A 21,529-nucleotide genomic window follows, 5' to 3' on the forward strand; every position below is an offset into this window, starting at 1 on the left:
CTTTCTGCTCTACTAATACCCAACTCCGTGGAGTTCCCTGTACACACATACAAAGCTGTTTCATGCCTCTGTGCCTTTGCACATGCTATTCCCACAGTCCGGGACACCCTTCTCCTCCTTCTTCAGCTGGCCAACTCCTACTCATCCATCAAGATTCAGCTCAGGCAGTGGCTTCTTCTGGGGAGTCTCCTTATTCCAGACCTGCATGAGATGCTCCGACGGGGAGTTCCTGAAGCCTGGACTTCACTTCTGATGTGCAACACCTGAGAACAGGCGCTGGTGCATGCAGTCCTATAAAAGCAATGGAGAAGTACAGGGCCTGCCGGCAGGCCTCTGACATACAGCTCGCAGGACCTCGGGAGGAGGTGCTTGCCTGACCAAGCACCAAGGTATAGGCCCCGGGTGCCAGAGCTTCTTGCATATTCCACCACCTCCTCCTCCCCTCAGCATACATCCCTTTGCAGGTGGCAGGGGGCTTTGGGGTAAGGGGTGGGAAACTGGGCCTCTGGAAGGCTAATGAAGCTTCTCTAGGCTGCAGATGAGCCCAGTATCTCTTGGACCTACTCCTGGAGGGGTGGGGAAAGGCAGTGAGCGCCCTGGCACAAGGTAGGGGAGCGTAAAGTCTAATACTGTCTGCAGGTTCCCTGTGTAACCTTGGGGGAAATCACTCCTCTTCCGAACCTCAGTTGTCTGGCCTGTAAAATGGGAACGCAGCAGCCGCACTTCCCCAGTCGCCAGCGGTTGAACGCGGGACCAACCGGCAGGGTGCAGGCTGCGGGTCATGGAGGTACAAGGCGGAGAAAGGGCCCATCCGCGGAGGCGGAGTCCAGGGGGAGGGCGAGTCCAGGCGCACCTCCGGCGGCCACGCCGCAAGTTTGCCCCCAGCTGTTGAATGCGCTGGCGGAGGCCGGACCCGGACCCGGACCCGGATCCCGCGGGGTGAGCAGCGCAGGGGGCCGGGGCGGGGACTGGGTGCGCCTGCCCGGGGCTCGGGGCTCCGCGGGGCCGCCGCCGCCTCCCCCGGCGCTGCAGCTGCAGCGGCGGCGCCAGGCGCGGCCCCCGCCCCGCGGGCGTGTGTCTGCGAGCGCGCGTGTGTCCGTGCGGCCGGCTCGGGGGCGGGAGCGGGCTTGCTGCGGAAAGGCCTGCTGAGGGCGCCGGGCGCGGGCGGGCGGACGGACGGACAGACGGACACGGCCTGCCGCGGTCCCTGACGCGCGCCGCTTGGCCCCTCCCGGACGCCCTCCCCGCCGAGGCAGAGGCAGAGGCGCGGCGGCGGGGAGGAGGGGGCGGCGGCGTCTGCGCGCACACGCGCGCTCCCAGACACACACACACACAGACACACACACAGACACACGCGGGCCACCCCACGGCCACGCGCCACGCACCCCGCACCCACACCCGCGCTCACACTCACATTCACACACACACTCACACTCACACGCGCAGGCCCCGCGGCCGCCGCTTCCCGGAGGCGGTGCTTGGCCCGGATCCCGGCTGGGGCTGGGGTAAGTGAATTCCTCCGGATCCGAGCGCCGCGACCTGGGAGACGGTGGGAGTCAGGGCTGGAGCCGTAGGGTACCCCCTCCGTCAGTGGGGGTGGGGCTTGGAGAGGGGAACGGAAGGGGGGATGAGACGGGAAGAGCCACCCCTAGTGTCTCCTGGGTCTGGGGATCCCCGTGAGACCCCCGGGGGACCACCCTGCGCGAGGGAGGTGGTGGTGGCGGTGGGCGGAGGCGGTGGGAGGACACCGAGGACGGTCGGTGAGGTGAGCGTTTCTGGGGGTGGTGCAGACGCTCGATGGTGGATGCTGTGCCAGCCGGTGCCACATTGCACCTCTCTGCCCTCATCTTTTCGAATGGGGGCCTTAACCCCCCTCTTTCACGGGGTGCTGTCGGGTCAAGGCATCCATCCTCTAGCTGGTAAGAGGGGTTGACCGGGTGGATGTCTTCTAGGGAAAGGGGGGCCAGGGTGGGGCTTGACGGCGGTGGGGTTGGCAAGACCAGAATTGGGGGGTGGGGACCCTTGCAGAGGCGCTGGCCAGGGACAAGGAGGGAGGCAGCCCCGGGAGGTGGCATAAATCGCAGAGACTGCAGCTCTGGCAGGGCCGGGGCCATTGCCGTGTGTGTGTGTGTGTGTGTGTGTGTGTGTGTGTGTGTGTGTGCGTGCTCGTGCCAGCATGTGTGTGTGTGCATGTGTGGGCTCCAGCAGCTGTCAGGGGAGGGGGAGCGGGTGGGTGTGTTGGCCGGTGGGGCGCTGTGTGCATGTGGGGAGGATTGTGCGTGCTGTGCGTGTGTGGTGTGTGCGTGTGTGTGTGGACAAGGGGTGGACCCTGCTGTCTGTCTGTACACACACAAGCGCATACACGCACACTGTCAGTGGCCAGGCAGGATTTCCTTGCAATGTTTGGAGGGAAGAAAGCTGGTGTGTGTGTGTGTGTGTGTGTGTGTGTGTGTGTGTGTGTGTGTTCACATGCACATTTGGGGAACTTGTGTCCAAAACAGAGGCCACCAGGCCGTGATGTGTCAGGTGTGCCCAAGGAGGGAGACGAGGGGACAGTGGTGCTGACCGTGCACTCAGCTGAGGAGGAACGTGGTACTCGGCACTTTCTGCAGCTCAGGGCTCTGTGCTATGCCCCTTCCCCCTGGACTCCTCCCACCCAGCAGCTTTGGGTGGAGGGCACTGCCTTGGTCCCTTGCTGAGACATAGGTGTTGGGCTGGAGTGTGTGTGTGTGTTTGGGCTGCGGCTGTCGCTGTCAGCAGGCCAGGCTGTGAGAGGCAGAAAGCTGGAGGGAGGGGGGTGCTGGCAGCACCTGGAGGAATGTGGTGGAAGCTGTGGGGCACGGACTGCCCGGCACAGTTACTGAGGGGCGTTTTAATATGCAAGCTGCATCACGAGACGGGACTGGGAATGTGTGTGTGTGTGTATGTGTATGTGCATGGCTGACACCCCTCTTCTCGTGGCCCGTGGACACCTGTGGGATGTGTCACGTCTGGGCCATCAGCAAAGCATGTGGGTATTCACATGTGTGCAAATGTGTGTCCCGTGAGAGGGGTGCACAGGCAGGTGCTGTCCTGATGAGCCGGGGGCCCTGCAGCTGTGTGGGTGGGGAGGTGGGTACCTCTGGGCCATCAACCCCTAGGCAGGAAGAAAGAGGGTTAATTGTGGGGACATCAGGAAAAAGTATGTATGTGACGTCAGTGAGAACCTCAGGTGTGACATAAGCTCCAGGCCGCAGGTGACATCAGCGGGACAGTTTTGTCGGGGGTCGCTCTCCCCAGCCGGAGTGTGTGAGTGTGATGTTAGGGGAGTGTGTGTAGCCGGGTGTGGTTATGTCCCCTATGTATGAGGGGTGGGAAGGGGAGAGGGATGGAGGCTTAGGATGTGTGGTCCCTCGCAAGAGGCCCCCTTTCCCAGTGTTCTGAGTGGGCATAGAATCCTTTTTCTTAAGTCCTGCCGCTTGAATAGTGCACCTCACCTGCCCCGACGTGCTACAGCCCCCCCATTTGACCCCCCCAGTCCCTGTTTTCCTCTTCATCCCAGCCAGCCCACCACCTCTGGGTGCATGTGCTTTAATGAGTGTGTATGTGAGTGTGTCGGTGCATGTGACGGTAGAAAATGGCCATAGCCAGGGAGCCTGAAACCATTGGTTCGAATCCCATTTTGCTACTTTCTGTGTTTTGTGATTTAAGCATTCACGTCACCTCTCTGATCCTCAGTGTCTCCTCTGTAACATGGGGTGGGGGGTTAGAGAGGTGAATGGGGTTAAGGAGACCATGGGCCTTGTGGGGGGCGGGTGCTGGTGCCTGGCATATGGTGGGGGCTCAGTCCACATGAGCTCCGTCGTCTTACCTCCTATCCCCTCAGCCCAGAGTAGCTGCTTTCCTGTTTTGGTTTAAGTCTAACTTTGCAAAGGACTTTCTTTTCTTTCCTTGGATTTCCACGACAGTCCTTTGAGGTGGGTGAGTTGGCTGCTATTATGTGGATATTTGACAGATGAGCAAACTGAGTTCTGGAATAAGCTGTCTGTTGATTTAATGTAAATCCCCACCCGCCACCCCGCCCCTTCAGTGGCTGCAGGGAGACACAATTGATTAGCCAGTCCCTTCTCAAGGGGTCCTTCATTTCATGGAGAGATATGGAGCTATGAGGAATTGGGGGTGGGGCGCCAGGTGATGAGCCCAAGGCCAAGAGGTCTCTGGCTCGAGGAGAGGCTGCTCTTGACTCGCAGGTCAGTGCTCTTTTGCTCTTCCACCCACAAGCTCCAGAAATAGTCAGGGTGATAGAAACGGGCACACCCAGCAAGCCTTCTCCAGAGGGGCATGTCTGGGGCGGTCACTGGGGGCTCCATGCCTGTTCCTCAGTGTTCCCTGAGGTCTTGTAGGATGCCCGTTTTTGGCGGCAGAACTGGATTCCAGTGACACCCCTGCCGCATCTGCCTCCTGGCTGTGTGTGACAGGGGTCAGCCTCTCCTGTCTCGGTAAGAGGGCGTTGGCAGCTTCCCTTGCGGGTGTGATGAGTGACTGTGAAAGTGTGACAACCGCGTGCGGGGCTGGGAGGCACACGTCGCTGCTTACCCTCACCTGCTCCCGCCACAGTGCCTGGGGGCCAAGCTCCTCTCTCTTGGTGCCCCCACCCGCCCTGTGTTGTGACGTGTGCTGTGTGGAGTGGATGGCCGAGAAGTAGGATTGCCTTGAAGCCTGAGCCTTCTTAGCAAGTCAGACCTCTTCAGGAGCTGTGTTAATAGTCTAGAAGGTTAACCCAATCCTCTGCCTCCTGCCGTCCCAGTCCAATCCCTGATTCAATTAACCTTCTCTTGGCTCAATTACCACCTGGGGCAGAGGCATTGACATTATTACTGGAGATGGTGTCTGGGGGTTGGAGTAATTAAGCCCCCAAGCTCTGCAGACAGTCCCCAGGAAAGCCCCAGAGAAGCCCTGAGGACTGAAGAGCCACCTGGGCAGGCTTGCTTATGCCTGGGGTGCCAGAGGAAGGGTGCTGGCTGCACGATGCTGCTGATTGAAATAGTAATAATTATAGTGATAATAATAATAATGACATCAGCTAATATTATTGAGCCCCTACTGAGAGCCAGGCCCAGTTTGAAGCTCTTTGTGGGCGGCATTCGTTTAGTCCCACAAAAGCCAGCTGCGGTAGGCGCTATTATTATTCCTCATTTTGAAGACGAGAAACAGAGAGGTTACAGACCAGTCCGGGGCCACACAGCGATGGAACCAGGACTGGAACCCTGAAGGGAGACTCTCATATCAGCACCACTGGCGGCCGAACTCCTTTGCCAGGTGGGCCTGGAGGCCTCTACATCTTGGCATACCCCTCTCACTGAAGGCCCTTTCTGGGCCTTGCTTTGCTTACCTGTAAATGGGTCCAGTGACCCTGCCCTAGGGAAGCGGGGGCGGGGGACGCCCTTTGCTTTGGCTGCAAGAAGAGACAGGAAAGGAGGGGCCTCGTGGGTGGTGCCTGCATCTTAATCCCGCCATCCCATTCCTCCTGCGCCCCTCTCCCACAGTGATGGGACACCCCCAAAGGCAGCCCCTCGCTCCCTGGCCCTCCCACAGTGCCTCGAACAGCAGCGCTTGGAGGGCTCTCCCCGGTGATGGTGGGGAGGCTGCTGCAGCGTCAGTATCTTCCTCAGGTCCCGAGTCTATTGCAGCCTCAGCTGTGGCCCCCTGGACTCCCCACTTCCTGACCATCTTGCTTGTGGAAAGGGCAGGGGCCCAGGCTTTCTCCAGGGCTCCAAATCTGACCTCTTTTCCTCCTCGGTGTGTGACCTGAGCAAGTCACTTCCTGTCCCCGAGGCTCAGTTTCCTCAATGTGAAGTGGGGACAAAAGTACCCAGTTCTTGGCTGGGCGTGGTGGCTCACACCTGTAATCCTAGCACTTTGGGAGGCCAAGCAGAAGGATCACCTGAGGTCAGAGTTCGAGACCAGCCTGGCCAACATGGTGAAACCCCATCTCTACTAAAAATACAAAAAATTATTCGGGCGTCATGGTGCATGCCTGTAATCCCAGCTACTCAGGAGGTTGAGGCAGGAGAATCGCTTGAATCCAGAAGGCCAAGGTTGCAGTGAGCTGAGATTGTGCCACTGCACTCCATCCAGGGTGACAGAGTGAGGCTCTGCCTCAAAAAAAACCTCCCCAGTAGCTGGGATTATAGGCATGTACCACCACACTCGGCTAATTTTCGTTTTTTTAGTAGAGACAAGGTTTCACTATGTTGGTCAGGCTGGTCTCGAACTCCTGACCTCGTGATCCTCCCTCCTCAGCCTCCCAAAGTGCTGGGATTACAGGTGTGAGCCACCGTCCCTGGCCAAAACAACAACAACAACAACAACAAAACAACCAAAAAACCAGAAACGAATTCTTAACCCTTCTGGATTGTCCTAAAGGTCGTGCTAAAGGTTAGGTAAGAGAAGAGCACGGGTATAACATCCCCTGGCATGCGGGATGCCATTATTTTCCTCCCCCTTCCCATCTGCCCCCTCCATTCATTCTTGGCTTCCTGGAGGGGGTCTGTACTGTGTGTACATGCGTCTGTTTCCTTCCTACCCTTTTTGCTCTCTGCTTTTCACCCTCTGAAGTGCATGGGAACTGCTGGGGGGTGCCTAAGGACGCATGAGAAGAGCCTGGGTGCTGCCAGCCCGCACCCCCCACCCGCAGCTGGAGTGTGCAGTGGGGCCAGGAGGGGCAGGCTATGTCTTCGCATGTCTGTGTGTGCGTGACTGTTTGTATACACTGGTCCCCACCTCTCTCAGGGGGAAGTAGGGATTGAATCCCAAGGGCTGCCTCACCAGCCTGCCGTGGGCCTAGTCCCAAGACTCAGGCCTGACTCAGTTTCCCTCCTTGGCCTGTCTATTATCCCTCTCCCCCTACAATTGTCCCTGAATCTTGGAGAGACAGAGGCTGTGGGGTCAACCTACCTGCCTCCCTCCCTTCCTGGCCCTTCTCATTCCCCAGGGGATTTCCTACATCTGCCTATTTCCTGTTTATTTCTCCCACTGCATGTCAGCTCTGTGCAGGCGGAGAGTGGTAGGCCCTCAAAAAATACTTATTAAACAAATTCCTTTCATCTACATGCTACCAAGGACGGATCGCTGCATTTTACATTCAGACGGTATATGCACACATACCCTTATTAGCATGTTTCACCCAGGGAGAAATGCTGGGCCCCGGGGCTCAGGCAGGAACCCCCAGAGAGGAGCCCCTGCCTGGCAGAGCTCAGGGCCCTGGAGGAGAGGTGAGACATGGGAACCTCTGACAAGTGTCCCGCATGGGGTCTGCCCACAGTAGGGCTTGCTTGACAGGTGATTCTTGTCCCTCTGTGACCTGACCGAGAGGGGGTTGCTGCTGCAGGCTGGTGACCAGGTGCGGAGTGAGCCTCCCGGGCAGGGCTGGAGAGGTTGTGCCGACTTCTGCTCTGGGCTCTGCAGAATTCCCTCAGTTGTGCACCTGCTTATGTGCCAGGCATCGAGTAAGGCACTCTCTGTTATCTTGTTTAATTTTGGCTGGAGGATTGTGAAAGAGGTCTTGCCTGCCCCTGGGTGGGGGCGTGCCAGATGGAGTGACCGTGTGAGTAGGGTCCCGGAGGTGGGGAAGCCCAGAGTGGATTTTGAGAAAATGAGTCTGGACGTGTAGTTTGAGGATCAACCACGCGGGGCCATCCATGCTGCACCAAGAACTTGAGTAACATCCTTTTTGTCAGGGAGTATTAGAGCCTCTGGGTGTTCGTTAAAATGCAGATTCTTGGGCCCTGTCCACTGAGATTTTGATTGGGAGAGCGGACGAGGGGCCCAGGCACCTGCAATGGTAATGCTTTCCCGAAGATTAATTCACTCCCATTTGTTGGTTGGATGGCAGCTGCATGTTCCTCGGGGTCTCTGAGACTCCTCCCAGAATCCTCCGGAGCCAGCAAAGCCATCCTCATTTTCCAGAGGAGGAGCTTGAGCTCAGAGAAGTGCCTAACCTTCGGTGCCACAGCAGCAAGACAGGGGCCCATACTGACTCATAATACTGGCTAATCATCTTCCGTGTTCGTTGCCTGCTGCTCTAAGCCTGTTTAAGGAGTCCCTCATTAAATCCTCAGAACGACCCTCTGCATCATTCCTGTTGCACAGATGAGGAATCGGAGGCAGAGTGTGCGGTCACGGGTTCGAGGCTGCACAGTTGCTAAAGCTAGGCACGTTAGCAGCCTGAAGTGCGGTCCGGATGAAGTGGGGCTGGAGCGGGCCTGCCCCAGCACCTTGAACAGGGCGAAAGCCCTCCGTCTCCTTTCCTGTGGAGAGAGGGCGCTGGTGGAGCTGAGCTTGCGGCTGTGCACGTGAGCAGAGGCCAGAGGCGGAGGTGGAGGTGAGGGCAGAGAAGCGGCGAAGAGGGCGGAGAGCAGAGAAGACGTCCTGGAAGAGGCGACGCACAGCCGCGTAGCGGTGGCTTGATACGGTCTATCCACTTGGCGGAGGCAGACCTGGGTCTGGCGGGCGGCGGGGCTTGTCCGTCCTGGGTGCGTACGGGGCAGGTGAGCGATGGCGGCTTGGCCGGAGGAGGGGGCGGGCGGGAACTGCCGCGGACCTGGCGTGGTGGGGACGGGAGCGCTCGCTCGCAGCCCCGCCGGAGCCGCACCGCCACCCCGCCCCCCGACCCCGCCGCGCTCGCCACCCCTGCACCGTCCTCCGCAGTCCGCTGCTCTTCGAGGCTCCCCGTTCCCCGCGGCCCGCCCCGCCGGCCTCCGGAACTTGCGCCCGGCTGGCCCGGCCGGCCGGGCTTTCCGCCTTACTTGCCTGTGTTTAGAATTTGCATCCGCAACCCCTGACGCTCGCAGCCAATTTCGCAGCCTCTGGGCTCTGCTAGGTGCCCGGGATCCGAAAGCGGCTGGCAGGGGCGGGGGCTGGCGGCGGGGCCGGCCGCGCTGGGCAGGGGTACAGGGGGAGACTGGAGCCGGGACCCGGAGAGTTGCTGGTGAGGGGCTGTGTGTGCCAGGTGGGTGTGGACGGCATGGGGAAGCGACGCGTGAACTGCCCCGGGAGCGCTGTGGCGTGCAGGCGTGGCTGGCTGGGGGTGTGTTGGCACATGTGCATTGGCACGTGTGTCCGGGAGTGGTTCCCTGTGTGTGGGCATGCTTGGGGCATGTATGTTTTGGCGTGTGTCTATGTTGGGGGCCCTGTGCCCCTGGGCACGTTTTTCTGGGTGTGTTTGGTGAGCCTGGGCTGGGGCAGTCCATAGTGCCCCTGATTCGTGCGTCTGTGCAGTGGCCCCATGCATTTTGGCACCAGCGTGGGCCTGCGCGTAGGGGAGTGTGTCTGCGTGGGGCGCCCCTGTGTTCTGGTTCAGCCGTGTGCAGTGAACCTTGGTCTCTAGGCACGCAGGTGTCTGGGTCTGGGATGTGCGTTTCTCTGCGGCCCTGGGAAGTTCTCCTGTGTGGATTCTCTCTGGGTGTGCTCTGGGAGGACTGGGGTGTGTGTGTGTGTGTGTGTGTGTGTGTGTGTGTGTGTTTGGGTATAGCGTGTGCCTCTGGGGTGCTTTCCCATCCCTGCTGGCTGAGGGGCTTAGGGTCAATTGTGTGCTCCCAGCTAGGCCTGGGAGCCTTTCCTGGAGAAAGCCGGCCCTGCTAGTTCTCTGCCTTTGGGTAGGGGTGAGGGAGTTGAGGCAGTATAGGGGGTGGGGGAAGGGAGGCCCGAGTGTGTGTTTATTTTCCGTCGGGCGCCGCTGGCTGCCAGCACTTGGTGGGTCTATGTTTGTGAATGGCAATGCCGAGGGGGCTGAGGTGTGAGCCCCTGCCTGCGGGGGAGGGCCAAGAGTACCATCTGGGCTGGTGGGGTGCGGGGCTGGACTGGGAGAGGGGCCTCCTCGGGAAGGGCTGAGTGTCTGTGTGCACGTGTTTGCGCAGATGGAGGCGAGGTTCCTCAGAGGCCCGTCTGTCTGGGAGCGCCTGTCTGTGCAGGTGGAGGTCAGCCAGGTACTGTGCTCTTAGGCTGTGTGTGAGCCCATATGGCGGGAAGGTGGGTCAGAGGCATTACACCTGGCTGGGCACAAGCTGGGCACATAGGGGAAGGCGTGTGCCAGTCCTGGCAGAGTTCTGAAGAGGAGAGGGTGTGCCGAGGGCGAGAGTGTCTTTGTTCCCTGGGGCCCAGCTGATGATGGGGTTGGGCGGTGTTGATGATCCGAGTGACCAACAGGAGAGTGGAGTGGTTGGGCATGGAGGAGGTGAAGGCTGTGTGGGGGCACTGGGTGTCAGGGGAGTGTGAGAGTGTGTGTGCATACACACGTGGGTGTGACATGTGTGACCGTGGCTGTGAGTGGGGTGTGAGTCTGGGATGTGACTTGGGAGGCACCTCCAGGCTGTGGAGCCCAGTAGGGAGTGTGGGACAAGGTGGAGGGGTGGGAGTAGGGGCCCCCTGGTTCCCAGAAAACTCACTCATCTGTGCCTGCTCCTTCTGCCCAGCGGCTTGAAGAGCCCCTGTGGCCCCTGACCTTTCCCCTGAGCCCTGAGCCCATGGGTTATGATGGGAAGCCTCAGCCCTCCATCCCTCCTGCCTCATCATCCTTCTGTCTCTACCTCCATCTCTTCTTCTCTCCCTGCACCATCTCTCCATCTCTGTGCCTTCACGTCTCTGCCTCCCTCTCTCTCTGTGTCTCTCCATCTCTCCCCACCCAGTCTCCCCCACCTCTGTATCTCTGTCTCTCTCCATCTCTCTTCCATTTCCCTCCATTCTTCCTCTCCCTTTACCTCCTCTCTCTGTCTCACCCTGATATTCATTTGTGGTATATTCGGTTGCCATGGGAAACCCAAGAAAGAAGTGAGTGTACCCTTCAAGACTTCAGCATTTTTCCCTCCTCCCTCCCTCCTGTCCCCCCTCCCTCTCCTCCCCTTCTCTTTCCTCCCTCCCCTCTCTCCCCCTCGCCTCCCTGCAGAAGGAGAGGACTTGGGTGAGGAGCTGCTGCCACCCGGGCTGGGCCAGGACCTGAGATCTCATTGCTCCTGCTGCCGCTGCTGCCTGGGGGACCTTTCTGAGACCCAGGTCGGGGACAGTGCTGGAGGGGCCTCCTCGGCTGCAGACATCTGGTAAGGACAGGGTCCTTTTGCCTGTGTGTGTGTTGCTGTCTGTGGGCATAGCTCACATGACCCAGCCTTGCAAACCTGTGATGCGGCCCAGCCTCAGGCTTCTGTGTGTTCCTTCCTGCGGGCCCGGCCCCTGCCCCCAGCCGTGGGCACTCCTCCCACCCAGCTTTCCTTCCATAGGGCCTGTGAGGCAGCCTCCAGAATGGCAGGCCTGTTGGGGGCTAAGATAGGCCCACCGGGGAGGGTGGGCAGGAAGCCCCTATTGGCTCAGGGACCCCAGCTCTTGCCCCATCACCCAGCAGAGAGGCTGATCCAGGCCTAGTCTGCACCCCAGAAGGGCAGGGGGCATCTGTACACCTGCTGGGGGTGGACAGCCAGCTTGCAGGGGAAGGCCTGGGAGAACGTGGTGGGGGTCTCTCTCAGGTGGGGGTCTTTCCATTGTAGAAAGAGGGGCTGGAAGTGAGCTGGGAGCAGGGGAAAATGCCAGCGGAATGGATATGGGGCCTGATCCTATGTCATTGGATTTTGGAGGCACAGGGAGAGCCGTCTGGCACTAGGAGGCCGCAGGCAGGCAGAAGGAGCTGCTCCGTCCTGGCTGGGGCTGGTGGCTGCCCTGGAGAGGAGAGGAGAGGCTGGGGCTGTCGCTGAGGCTGTGTTGGTGGCGGCCACGTGGAGGGAGCTGTTGTCCAGGCGGCGCTGAGTGACGGTGGTTGCCGTGGCGAGGGAGCCGCCTCTGTGGCATTGTGGTCTCCGTGGAGAGAGGAGGAGACAGAGGAAGGAGGCTGGCTGGCTGCGCACAGTGTTGGTGGTTGCTAAGGATAGGGAGATGCTGTCTCCAAGGTGCGGTGGTCCCCACGTGGAGGGGCTGTGGCTGTCGAGGTATTGGAGGTCCCCAGGAAAGGGGTAGTGATAGGTGCCCAGGAGGGGGCTTGTGCAGGGTGGTGGGTGCACCCCAGGGGATGGAGGAGGTGTGGTGGGGGAAGGGCTGCTGCAGGGGACTTGGTGTTGCTGTCACAGGCTGAAGTGGGGGTTCTTGGTAGTGGAGGGGTGGGGAGTGAGGCCCAGTGGGCGGGTATGTGCTTATCCTGCCTGCCCTGTGGACGGACTGGAGACCCCGCTGCACCAGCACATGCCTGCTCCCAGTGCCTCCACCCAGCCCTTCCCTCCCACTTCTATGGCCACGATCTTCCCACCTCTGCCTCCTTGAGCCCTCTCGCTCCCCAGGGCCTCTGGTCACATAAGTCTCTCATCTGGGCACATGCTCCTTTCTTGCCCCCAAGTGACTTTGTCCCCATTCGTCATGTTTGCTGAGGACCTGTTGACCCAGTGCCGTTCTCTAGGGGGACCGCATTGGTACCTGCCTTTGAGGAATCAGACAGGGGAAGTGACTTGCCCAAGGTCACCCAGCAGGCACATTCTGGGGAGCGTCTCCCTCCCTGAGTGCTGGACTCAGCAGGCCTAACTCCTTCCCTGAGCCTGTCTGTCTGATCCCGTTGAGTCCTCTCTCTCCCCCCAGTCCCCAGGGGTTCTCCTGAAGCAGCATTTCATTCAAATACTAACAACAGGAAGCTGCATAGGAGAACAGCAAGTTCTGGGTTTGCAACCTGGCTCTGGTTTTTATGGTGGGGGACCTCTTGCCTCAGTTTCCCCCTCTGTGAAATGGAGATGAGGCACATGCCTCCTAGGGTGGTTGTTATTTGGGCTCCTGGATGTGATGCCCTTTGTGTGGCTCCTGGTATGTAACAGACTCTCAGTAACTGGGAACCACCACCACCACCATCATTATTCCTTTTTTTGTTTTTTGAGATGGAGTCTCACTGTGTTGCCCAGGCTGGAGTGCAGTGGCATGATCTTGGCTCACTGCAACCTCCGTCTCCCAGGTTCAAGTGATTCTCCTGCTTCAGCCTCCTGAGTAACCGGGACTACAGGCACGTGCCACCACGCCCGGCTAATTTTTGTATTTTTAGTAGAGATGGAGTTTCACAGTGTTAGCCAGGATGGTTTTGATCTCCTGACCTTGTGATCCACCCACCTCGGCCTCCCAAAGTGCTGGGATTACAGGTGTGAGCCACCGCACCCGGCCTACCATCATTACTTTCAAAAATCGTTTTAAAATGATTTCCTGACACGCACGGGGAAGCCAGATCTCACTAGAGTTCTGCGGCATGACCCTTAGTGGTGGGAGTACGGTCCTGAGTTCGTGGTAACAGGAACAGGGCCGGAGAGGCAGAGAGCCTCCTGACAGGCACATAGTGTCCCGGTGGCTGAGCCAGGATGGAGCCAGGTGTGGCAGGCTCCCTGTCTGGTACTCCTCTCCAGCCTGCCCCAGGGCCTGTGTGTGCACTTTCATCAGGCGAGCCCTGTCCCCACAGGCGTTGCCTGAGCCCCTGGCCACTGGTCTCCTTTGTGGGACTTGGGTGCTCTGAGCTGCTCAGCCAGCCCTGGCCCAGGCCACAGCATGCCAGGCATGTGACTGGTGGTGCTCTGAGAATAACCGAGTCAGGGGAAGCTAGTCCTGTCTACCATTTGGACATCACCAGGGGGACAGGCCAGGCAAGGGACTGAGGGTGATGCCCAAAGAAGGCCATTTGAGAGGCCTGGGAAGTGACAGGTGACTGTCTTTCAAGTGACAAAGGCCTGCGTTCAGATCCCAGCACTGCCACTTTCCTGACAGCTGCTGTTGGGCATGTTTCTCCACCTTTCTGGGCCTCAGTTTCTTCACCTGTACAATGGGGATGATAAGAATCCCTACTTCACCTTGCCAGAGCAAAGCCAGGGGACAAAGTAAGGCACAGTGCTTGGCACTGGGAGATGATCTGGGTGGCAGCTGCTAACATTTCAGGGTGACCTGGGAAAGAGGAGAGAGGGCTGATCTGGTTGGCCTCAAAGGGCAGGCTCAGACCTTGGTTCATGCTAGAGACATTCTGACACGCTGAGGTGTCTTGGGATGGGAAGGGGGAATGTAGTGAGCGCCCTTTGTAGGTGAGGGCGCCCAAGGCTGCCAGGAGCATGGGGTTTGAGACCGCTAGAGTTAGGTTCATGTCTCGATGCTGTTGTTTATGGGTTATGGGATCTTGGGAACCTCAATTTTCTCACCCGCAAAATGGGAGGACTATTAATGGAAGCAGAGTTACTTTAAATGAATGAAGGAATGTGGAAGAGACCTAGGATGCACTTCAAGCTGCATCGCAACCTGGTTTCCAGAAGAGGAAGGCAGGGAGCAAGGGGTTTGTGGGGTTTACAGTAATAATGCTCACAGCTGCGGTTTATTGAGCATCTACTATGTGCCAGGCATTTTTCCCACAGGCTCTAGCTCACGTATGATTCACTGGCCTTTGGCCTTGCTGTTCCTTCCGTGCTCACTGCTGCTCCCCTGGCTCAGTGCATGGCTGTCTCCTATTCTGGTTAACTGTCACCTCCTCAGGGAAGTCCTCCCTGACCACCCTGTCCTTTGCCCTTGGCCTCCTCCCTCTGGTTTCTTAAAGCCCTTAACGCAACTGGATGCTGTTTTATTTGCTTGCTTACTCTCTGCCCTCCCACTGCTATTGAGTATCAACGCCCTGAAGGCAGCCTTTTTTTTTTTTTTTTGGTCTTGTTCTCTGCTCTATCTCAAGTACCTTGAGTGGGGCCTGGCACATAGTAGATGTTCAATAAAACTGTGGGACTGGTAGGTAACCCCACCAGCCACCCTGGGAGGTCAGTCTTGTTATTCCCATTTTACACAAGAGGACAGGGAGGCCAGGGAGGCCTGGTAAGTTGCTGTGGGTACACAGCAGGATGTGAGTGGCAGGCCTGGCATTTGACTCGAGGTCTAGTGCTGTTTTCTGCTGCTGTATATATACCACCTTGCTGGGAGGCCTTGCGTTTCAGGCTAAAGAACTTGGACCTGACTCTGGATGCAGAGTCAAAATCACAGATTCTTAGGGAGTGCTTGTGCCATAACGAACAGCTTTTGGTAACGGCCTGAATTGTCAAAAGACATCAATCCAGGTGCTCACTAGCTGTGTGATCTCAGGCATATGACTTAACTACTGTGTACCTCAGTTTACTTGTCTGCAAAATGGGGATAATATCTAGGCTGACTTCTAGGAGGCAGTGGGCTTTGAGCTTTGATTTGTGGGCTTGGCTCTGAGGCCGCCTCCCCAGTGTTGCCATTAATGGGCTGTGGGATGTTTTTTTTTTTTTTTTTTTTTTTTTTTTTTTTTTTTTTTTGAGACAGGCTGTTGCTGTGTCACTCAGACTGGAGTACAGCGGTGCAGTCATGGCTCACTGCAGCCTTGCAGCCTTGACCTCCTGGACCCAAGTGATCGGCTTATCTCAGCCTCCTGAGTAGCTGGGACTACAGGCACATACCACCTTGCCAAGCTAATTTTTTTTTTTTTTGGTAGAGATGGGGTCTCACTGTGTTGCCCAGGCTGGCTGTGGGGTCTTGGGAGCCTTAACCAGCCTAGTCTTAGGAGACTTCACTGCCGGCTGTAGAGGGATCTGAGACTTTGATTTTGGAATAGGCAACATTTTAAGTGCCTGGGACAGGTCATTTTCTACCTTGCCAGCCTGTGCCCTCTCACCCCCACTTCTGCCAGCCCCACCTCTTATCCCCCTGGGGCAGAAGAGAGAATGGAGAGAGAAAAACCAGTTTGGACTGAGCACCTCTTCTGTGCTGGGATTTTCTGCCTGTACCCCACCCCATCTGTGGCCACAGCAGCCCCTGTAGCATGGGGAGTGTCACACCCACTTACGAACGACCAAACAGAGGCCTGGAGAGATTCTCCTCCTGGGTGCAGAGCAGGGATTTGGACCTGTGCTCAGAGGCCGCCCACACTGTGTCAGGGGAAGGGAGAGAGGAGGAAGTGGGGAGCGTGGTTAGGGGCACCTGGCTCAGGCCCACTCCTGGGTCACCTGGGGAGGGGAGCTGCTGGTCCCAGCCCTGCCAGGACGAGGTTAGAGTGCGGGGCTCCCAGTGCCAGAGACTGGACCTGGAGGGGCTGTAGAAGGGACAGACTGCTCCGTGAGCCTGACTGCCCACCCCGCTGGCAGCCGCGCCAGTCCAGGGAATAGATCTGGCCTTGTGCGTGGTTGTCCTGGTGCCTTACTCAAGACCCCATTTGTTTGGGGAGGAGAAAGGGGGGTCTGTGGTGCCCAACAGAGGTGGGATTCATGGACAGGGCCCGGTGGTGCGGGGGTAGCCTGCCTGGTACTGGCCAGGCCTGGAGGAGCGCCAGGAAGAAGGGAGAGGAGGGGCTGAGGCGTGGCCTGGAGTCCTGCTTGGCCCCTTCAGGCAGAGGCCTGCAGTCGGGTAGGGGGCTGGCTGTGTGGATGGAGGTGCTGGAGGAGGGAGTCCTGGGACTTAGTCTTTGGGAATGGGAGTGCCCTGTCTGAGGGAGATAGAGCCTCAATTCCTAGGAGACCTAGTCTGAGGGTAGAGGCACTGTGGGTGTGCTGGCCTCAGTTTGCTTTGTTTCTTTTTCCTTTTGTTTTTGGAGACGGAGTTTTGCTTGTTTGCCTAGGCTGGAGAGAAAGCTGAGATTACAGTCGCCTGCCACCACGCCCAGAAAATGTTTGTATTTTTAGTAGAGACCGGGTCTCACCGTGTTAACCAGGCTGGTCTCGAACTTCTGACCTCAAGTGATCCACCTGCCTTGGCCCCCCAAAGTGCTGGGATTACAGGCCTGAGCCACGGCGCCCGGCCTCAGTCTGCTTCCTGAATGTCGGCGGAGAGATGGTCCACTGAGCGGAGGTTCCAGGAGCTCTGGGAAGACTTTTGTTTTTTCGAAGAGGCAGTCCCTGAGGGCTGGGAGTGGTTGGGTTGGGGCAGTGGCTGCAAGAAGGTCTGTTTGGTGGTGGGAAGTGAGGCATCCTGAGTTAGATCCCATGCCTGAGTGGTCACAGGTCCCAGTCTCAGTTTGCTTATCTGTGAAATGGGGATACTGCCAGGCTCCTGGAGGGGATGGAGTGAAATAGGATTGGAGATAAGAGTATATGCACACAGTAGGCCCACAGGGTTGCCGAGGGCTGCATGGTAGGGCCTAAGGAGTTCTAGAAGCTACTGAGAACCCATAGCCCCATCCCTGTCTCCACACTGGGTCACTGCAGCTCAACCTGCCCAGCACAGGAGGTAGGGTGCCCTCCGTGCCAAACTGGGAGGCAGAAATGAAGGGATGTCGGGCCCCTTCCTGTCTCCCACTTGCTGTGTGAGCCTTGCTTGTCTCACACTCTCTCTGGACCTCAGGCAAAGGACAGCCCTTGTCCCGGAGGACACTGAGGTCTGTGGCAGCACAGACCTTCTCTACTTCCCCTCCTCACCCGGGGCTGGGACTCAAGGATGGAGGTGGGGGCTCTCCAGGGACCTCAAGCATCATCCTGAGAGGAGATGGGCTGCAGAGAGGGGTCGGCACTGGGGTGCCCCAATGGCAGTGGCTCTAGAGCCCTTGATCTAAGCAGAGCTTCTGGGTGAGGCCTTTACTGCCCCTCTAGACACTCCTTGGCTTGGGGGTGGCAGGTCAGAGTGGAAAAACTCCCAGGTTGCAGGGTGGGGCGACAGTGATCAGGCCCATGGGCCCAGCTGTCAGTTCCCGATTCTACCCATGGCAAGTTGCCCCACCTATGTGTGCCTCAGTGTCCTCACCCATCAAATGGGAATAAAAGTAGTACCCACCTCCCAAGGGTGACTCTATGAAGCGCTTGGCACCATGGCTGGCGTGCAGTGAGCGTTCAGGAATGCTAGTTCTGGGCTTGTCTCTGGCTTTCCTGGTGGTGGGAGCAGGGAGGCAGGGCTTCCGGGGCCATTCTAGAATCACCTCTGAGGCTGCTGGAGACAGGCTGGGGCCTGTGGAGTCCCGGGTCTGGGTGCTAGGTCAGGAAATGGGCAGGTGTCTGCCTCTGTGGCCCCTCCTGCTGCCTGCTGAACAGGATGTCGTGGAAGGAGCCGATGGGCTTTGAAGTGGACGCGTGGGTTCCATCCCAGCTCATTCATACTCATTCATCCCCTGCTGGCCGTGGGGCTCTGGCCCGATTGTGCTCTGAGCCTCGGTGGTTTCGCGTGGTAGAATGGGATCAGGGCTGTGATGGGGATTAGGTGAGATGAGGCAGGAAGACGGCAGTATCCACGCCTGCAGTTTCCGGTCAGTGCGCGGCTTGTCCCTCTCCGGTTTGGTGCTGGGGCTGATGGCAGGGGAGGGAGAGGCTTTGGGAGTGATTTCCCGGCTGGGTTGAGATGGCAGCTGACCTGGACGCTGTCCTCGGGACCATCTGGGGAGAGGGGAAGCGGGGCCTCGACAGGGAACCAGGACCCCGGAGGGCTGGAGGGTCGGAGCCAGCAGGTCCCCACCCACTGCCTGCACTCGTGGGCAGGCTGCAGCCCAGAGAGGTGAGGCGCTGGCTCGGGGCCACACCGCAGTGAGTGGCCAGGCTGAGGGTGGAGCCTTGCCTGCTCTCCTCTTGGGCACTTTGGCTTCCTGCAGCCCCTGGGGCCGGTCTGAAGTGGCTGCTCTGAGCAGGATCACCCTAGGGCCTGAGCTGAGCTCATTCGTTCTGTTTCTGTCTCTCTCCGTGTCTCTTTGTCTCTGTCTGCCCACCCGTCTCTCTGGCCCTGCCCCGTCTGTTTGCCGCAGCCGCCTGTCTCTCTCTCAGGCCGCAGGAGGGAGCTGGCTGGACAGAAGCTGGGCGCGCATGGGCAGGTGTGTGTGTGTGTGCGCCCTCGTGATCTCTGTGCGTTTGCCATTTGCTGGGTTTTGGGGCACGTACATGTAAAACAATGTGCAAGTATACAAACCCCCTTATACCTGGGGAACTGACGCGTGCTCTTGGCATGCACAGCAGAACGGAACGGGCCACTGCCTGTTCCCAAGGCCTCCTCCCCAGAGGCTGTCACTGGCCCGTGTTTCCTGGCACCTAGAAACACATGTACACCATCTGTTCTTACCCAGGAGGGATTCTCCTCGCAGCTGGCCCTGCAGCCTCCTGCGGCCCCTGACTGCACCCTGAGCACCCTCCTCAGGAGTGCGGCAGGACCTGGGTCCTAATCCACCTTGGAATGGGCTTTCCTTGAAAGGACATTTCCCTGTTGTGAGTGCCTGGGCCGTTTGCACTTTTTCTACTTTCACCGACTTCAGATCTGAAGTGTCCGACTTCAGAATCAAGCTCCTCTGACCCGGCCGGCTGTCCTGGGCATGGTGGGCTGGTTCGCGGGGATCTGTTTCTAAGGCTGAGTGTGGACGTCTGGGCTCCTCTCGCTCTTGGCTGAGCAGTTGAGGCAGGAGCCCATTCTGGCTGGGATTCCTGCCTGCGGGCTCCATGGGACCTGGGGAAAGGTAGGGTATGGGGGTCCCCTGGCTGTCTCTGGGGACAGAGTACCCAGGGACTTGCAAGGCGGTGCCGGGAGACCACACTATTCCCTGCTGTTCTCCACCTGCTGTGTTCCAGGATCACTGGGCATTGGGCTCCTTGGGGCTACGGGGAGCTGCTTCAGGGCCCAGGAGCTTCCCAGTGTCCTTGAGTGCCCACAGGAGTGCCGGGGCCTTCCGGAGCTGGGGGTGGGGCTGGGTAGGCGAGTGCAAGGCCCAGAGGAGGGAGGTGCAGGCGATGGAGCAGGGTCTGGCCCCTGGCCTGTGGCTCTCATCCCTTTAGCCTTCCTCACAGACTGTCTTTCCTGCTGGGGGCTGAGCCTGGGCCAGTCCTGGCATGTTTTTGTTCCCTTGGCCAAGCTGGAGATTCCTTAATGCTGTAGGGAGAGAGCGCTGGACAGAGAGTCCTGAGTCCAGTGTTCGAATTGCAGCTCTGTCTCTTACCTTCTGTGGAAGCCAAGGGTCAGGCCATTCACAGAATCAAAGGGAATCATATCTTCCTTTTATCAACAACACTCAAGTCACACCATGTGCCAGGCACTGTTCGAAGAACTTTATAGAACTTAGCAAAATCCTCACGACAACCCAGCAAAATAGATACTATCACTATCCCTACTTGACAGATGGGGAAACTGAGGAGCAGAGAGGTTAAGGATCCTACCCACGGTCACACAGCGACTTGGTGATGGAATCAGGATTTGAACCTGGCCATCTGAACCTGACTGCCTTGCTGTGTTGGGTACCCTTGGCAATCCCTGGAAGGCGGTTATTGGGCAGGGCTGGTCCAGGCTGGTCCCCTGATTTGAGCCTTGAGAGTGGTCCAGGAAGAAGGTCCTGGCACATGGTAAGGGTGGCAGTTTAGGATCAGGCCCAATTTGAGTGCCTAGCTGATCATTTACTGAGCGAGTGACTTGACCTAGCGGAGCCTCAGTTTCCCCATCTGTAAAACAGGGTAACAGCCCTTCCTTGGCAGGGCTGTTGTGAGAATTCCATGCAGTGAGGCTCAGGTGCTCAGCACATGGTGGGCCGCTGGGAGGGTCCCATGACCAGGTGCGAGGGAGGCAGTTCAAGGACGCCTGTGCCAGCAGAGCTGAGTATATCTCCTGGAGTGCGGACCCCAGAGGCCGTGATTGGGAACTGGTGGGCCCTGGGGCATGTGATGCCCTGCCCCTCTCATTATCAGGCACATACCTGTCTACCTGGTATATCCATCGTGCAGCTGGGCCCAAGACTGGGGACACGGTGGTCATCTGTGTGTGTTTCTGTAAATGCGTGGGCCAGACCGCAGCCCCTGGGGGATCACGCAGACATTCTCATGCACACACTCTGCATGGAGAAACTCGTGAGAACTCCCGCTTGTGGGACCGAATCAGCCTTGGACAGCGTCTCATCCAGCTCCCGTGCTGTGTGCATGAAACAGAGGTCCAGAGAAGGGAGGGGGTTGCTCTGAGGCCCTCTGTGAGTTGGGATTATCTGAAGTTTAATTGCTGGGTAGGGCCTTTTCTTTTCTTTTCTTTTTTTTTTTTTGAGACAGAGTCTGGCTCTGTCCCCCAGGCTGGAGTGCAGTGGCATGATCTCGGCTCACTGCAAGCTCCGCCTCCCGGATTCACACCGTTCTTCTGCCTCAGGCTCCCGAGTAGCTGGGACTACAGGTGCCCGCCACCACGCCTGGCTAATTTTTTGTATTTTCAGTAAAGATGGGGTTTCACTGTGTTAGCCAGGATGGTCTCGATCTGCTGACCTCATGATCCGCCCGCCTCGGCTTCCCAACGTGTTGGGATTACAGGCGTGAGCCACCGCACCTGGCCACTGGGTGGGGCCTTTTCTAAAAAATGCTGCCATGAGCCCTACCTGCGGTGGTCCCGACCCTTGCCCACATCCTATGGTTCAGTTATCTACAGAGCATTTCCCTCTATCTGCCAATGCCAAGGCACTTGTTTCTTGATTTTCATGTTTACTCCCTGGCTCCCCCATCACCGTGAAAGCACCGTGAGGCCGGGGACCTTGTCTGTCTTGTTCACAAATGTGCCTGTGGTGCCAGCGCAGAGCCGGCTGCATGATAGTAGGTGCTCGATAAGCATTTTTTGAAGAATAAGTGGCCTTGTGGTCACGTCTGAA

At 58.3% G+C, this 21,529-nt stretch overlaps 1 protein-coding gene across 6 annotated transcripts in view; it reads left to right on the forward strand.

Moving 5' to 3' along the window:
• Window positions 1-818: 818 nt before the first annotated feature.
• Window positions 819-21,529, forward strand: part of ELFN2 (extracellular leucine rich repeat and fibronectin type III domain containing 2) — a 62,076-nt gene continuing 41,365 nt past the window's right edge. The window contains exons 1-2 of one of the 6 annotated variants that reach the window (XM_038007482.2): window positions 823-939; window positions 10,922-11,072. The gene's annotated coding sequence lies outside the window, so the exon portion shown is untranslated. Of the gene's footprint in view, window positions 940-1,161; window positions 1,506-1,746; window positions 1,920-10,921; window positions 11,073-21,529 lie in introns of those variants that run through there. The other 5 variants (XM_007975700.3, XM_038007483.2, XM_038007481.2 and 2 more) reach the window with 5 other exon arrangements.

This window comes from Chlorocebus sabaeus, chromosome 19, assembly GCF_047675955.1.
Source record: "Chlorocebus sabaeus isolate Y175 chromosome 19, mChlSab1.0.hap1, whole genome shotgun sequence".
Taxonomy (NCBI): domain Eukaryota; kingdom Metazoa; phylum Chordata; class Mammalia; order Primates; family Cercopithecidae; genus Chlorocebus; species Chlorocebus sabaeus.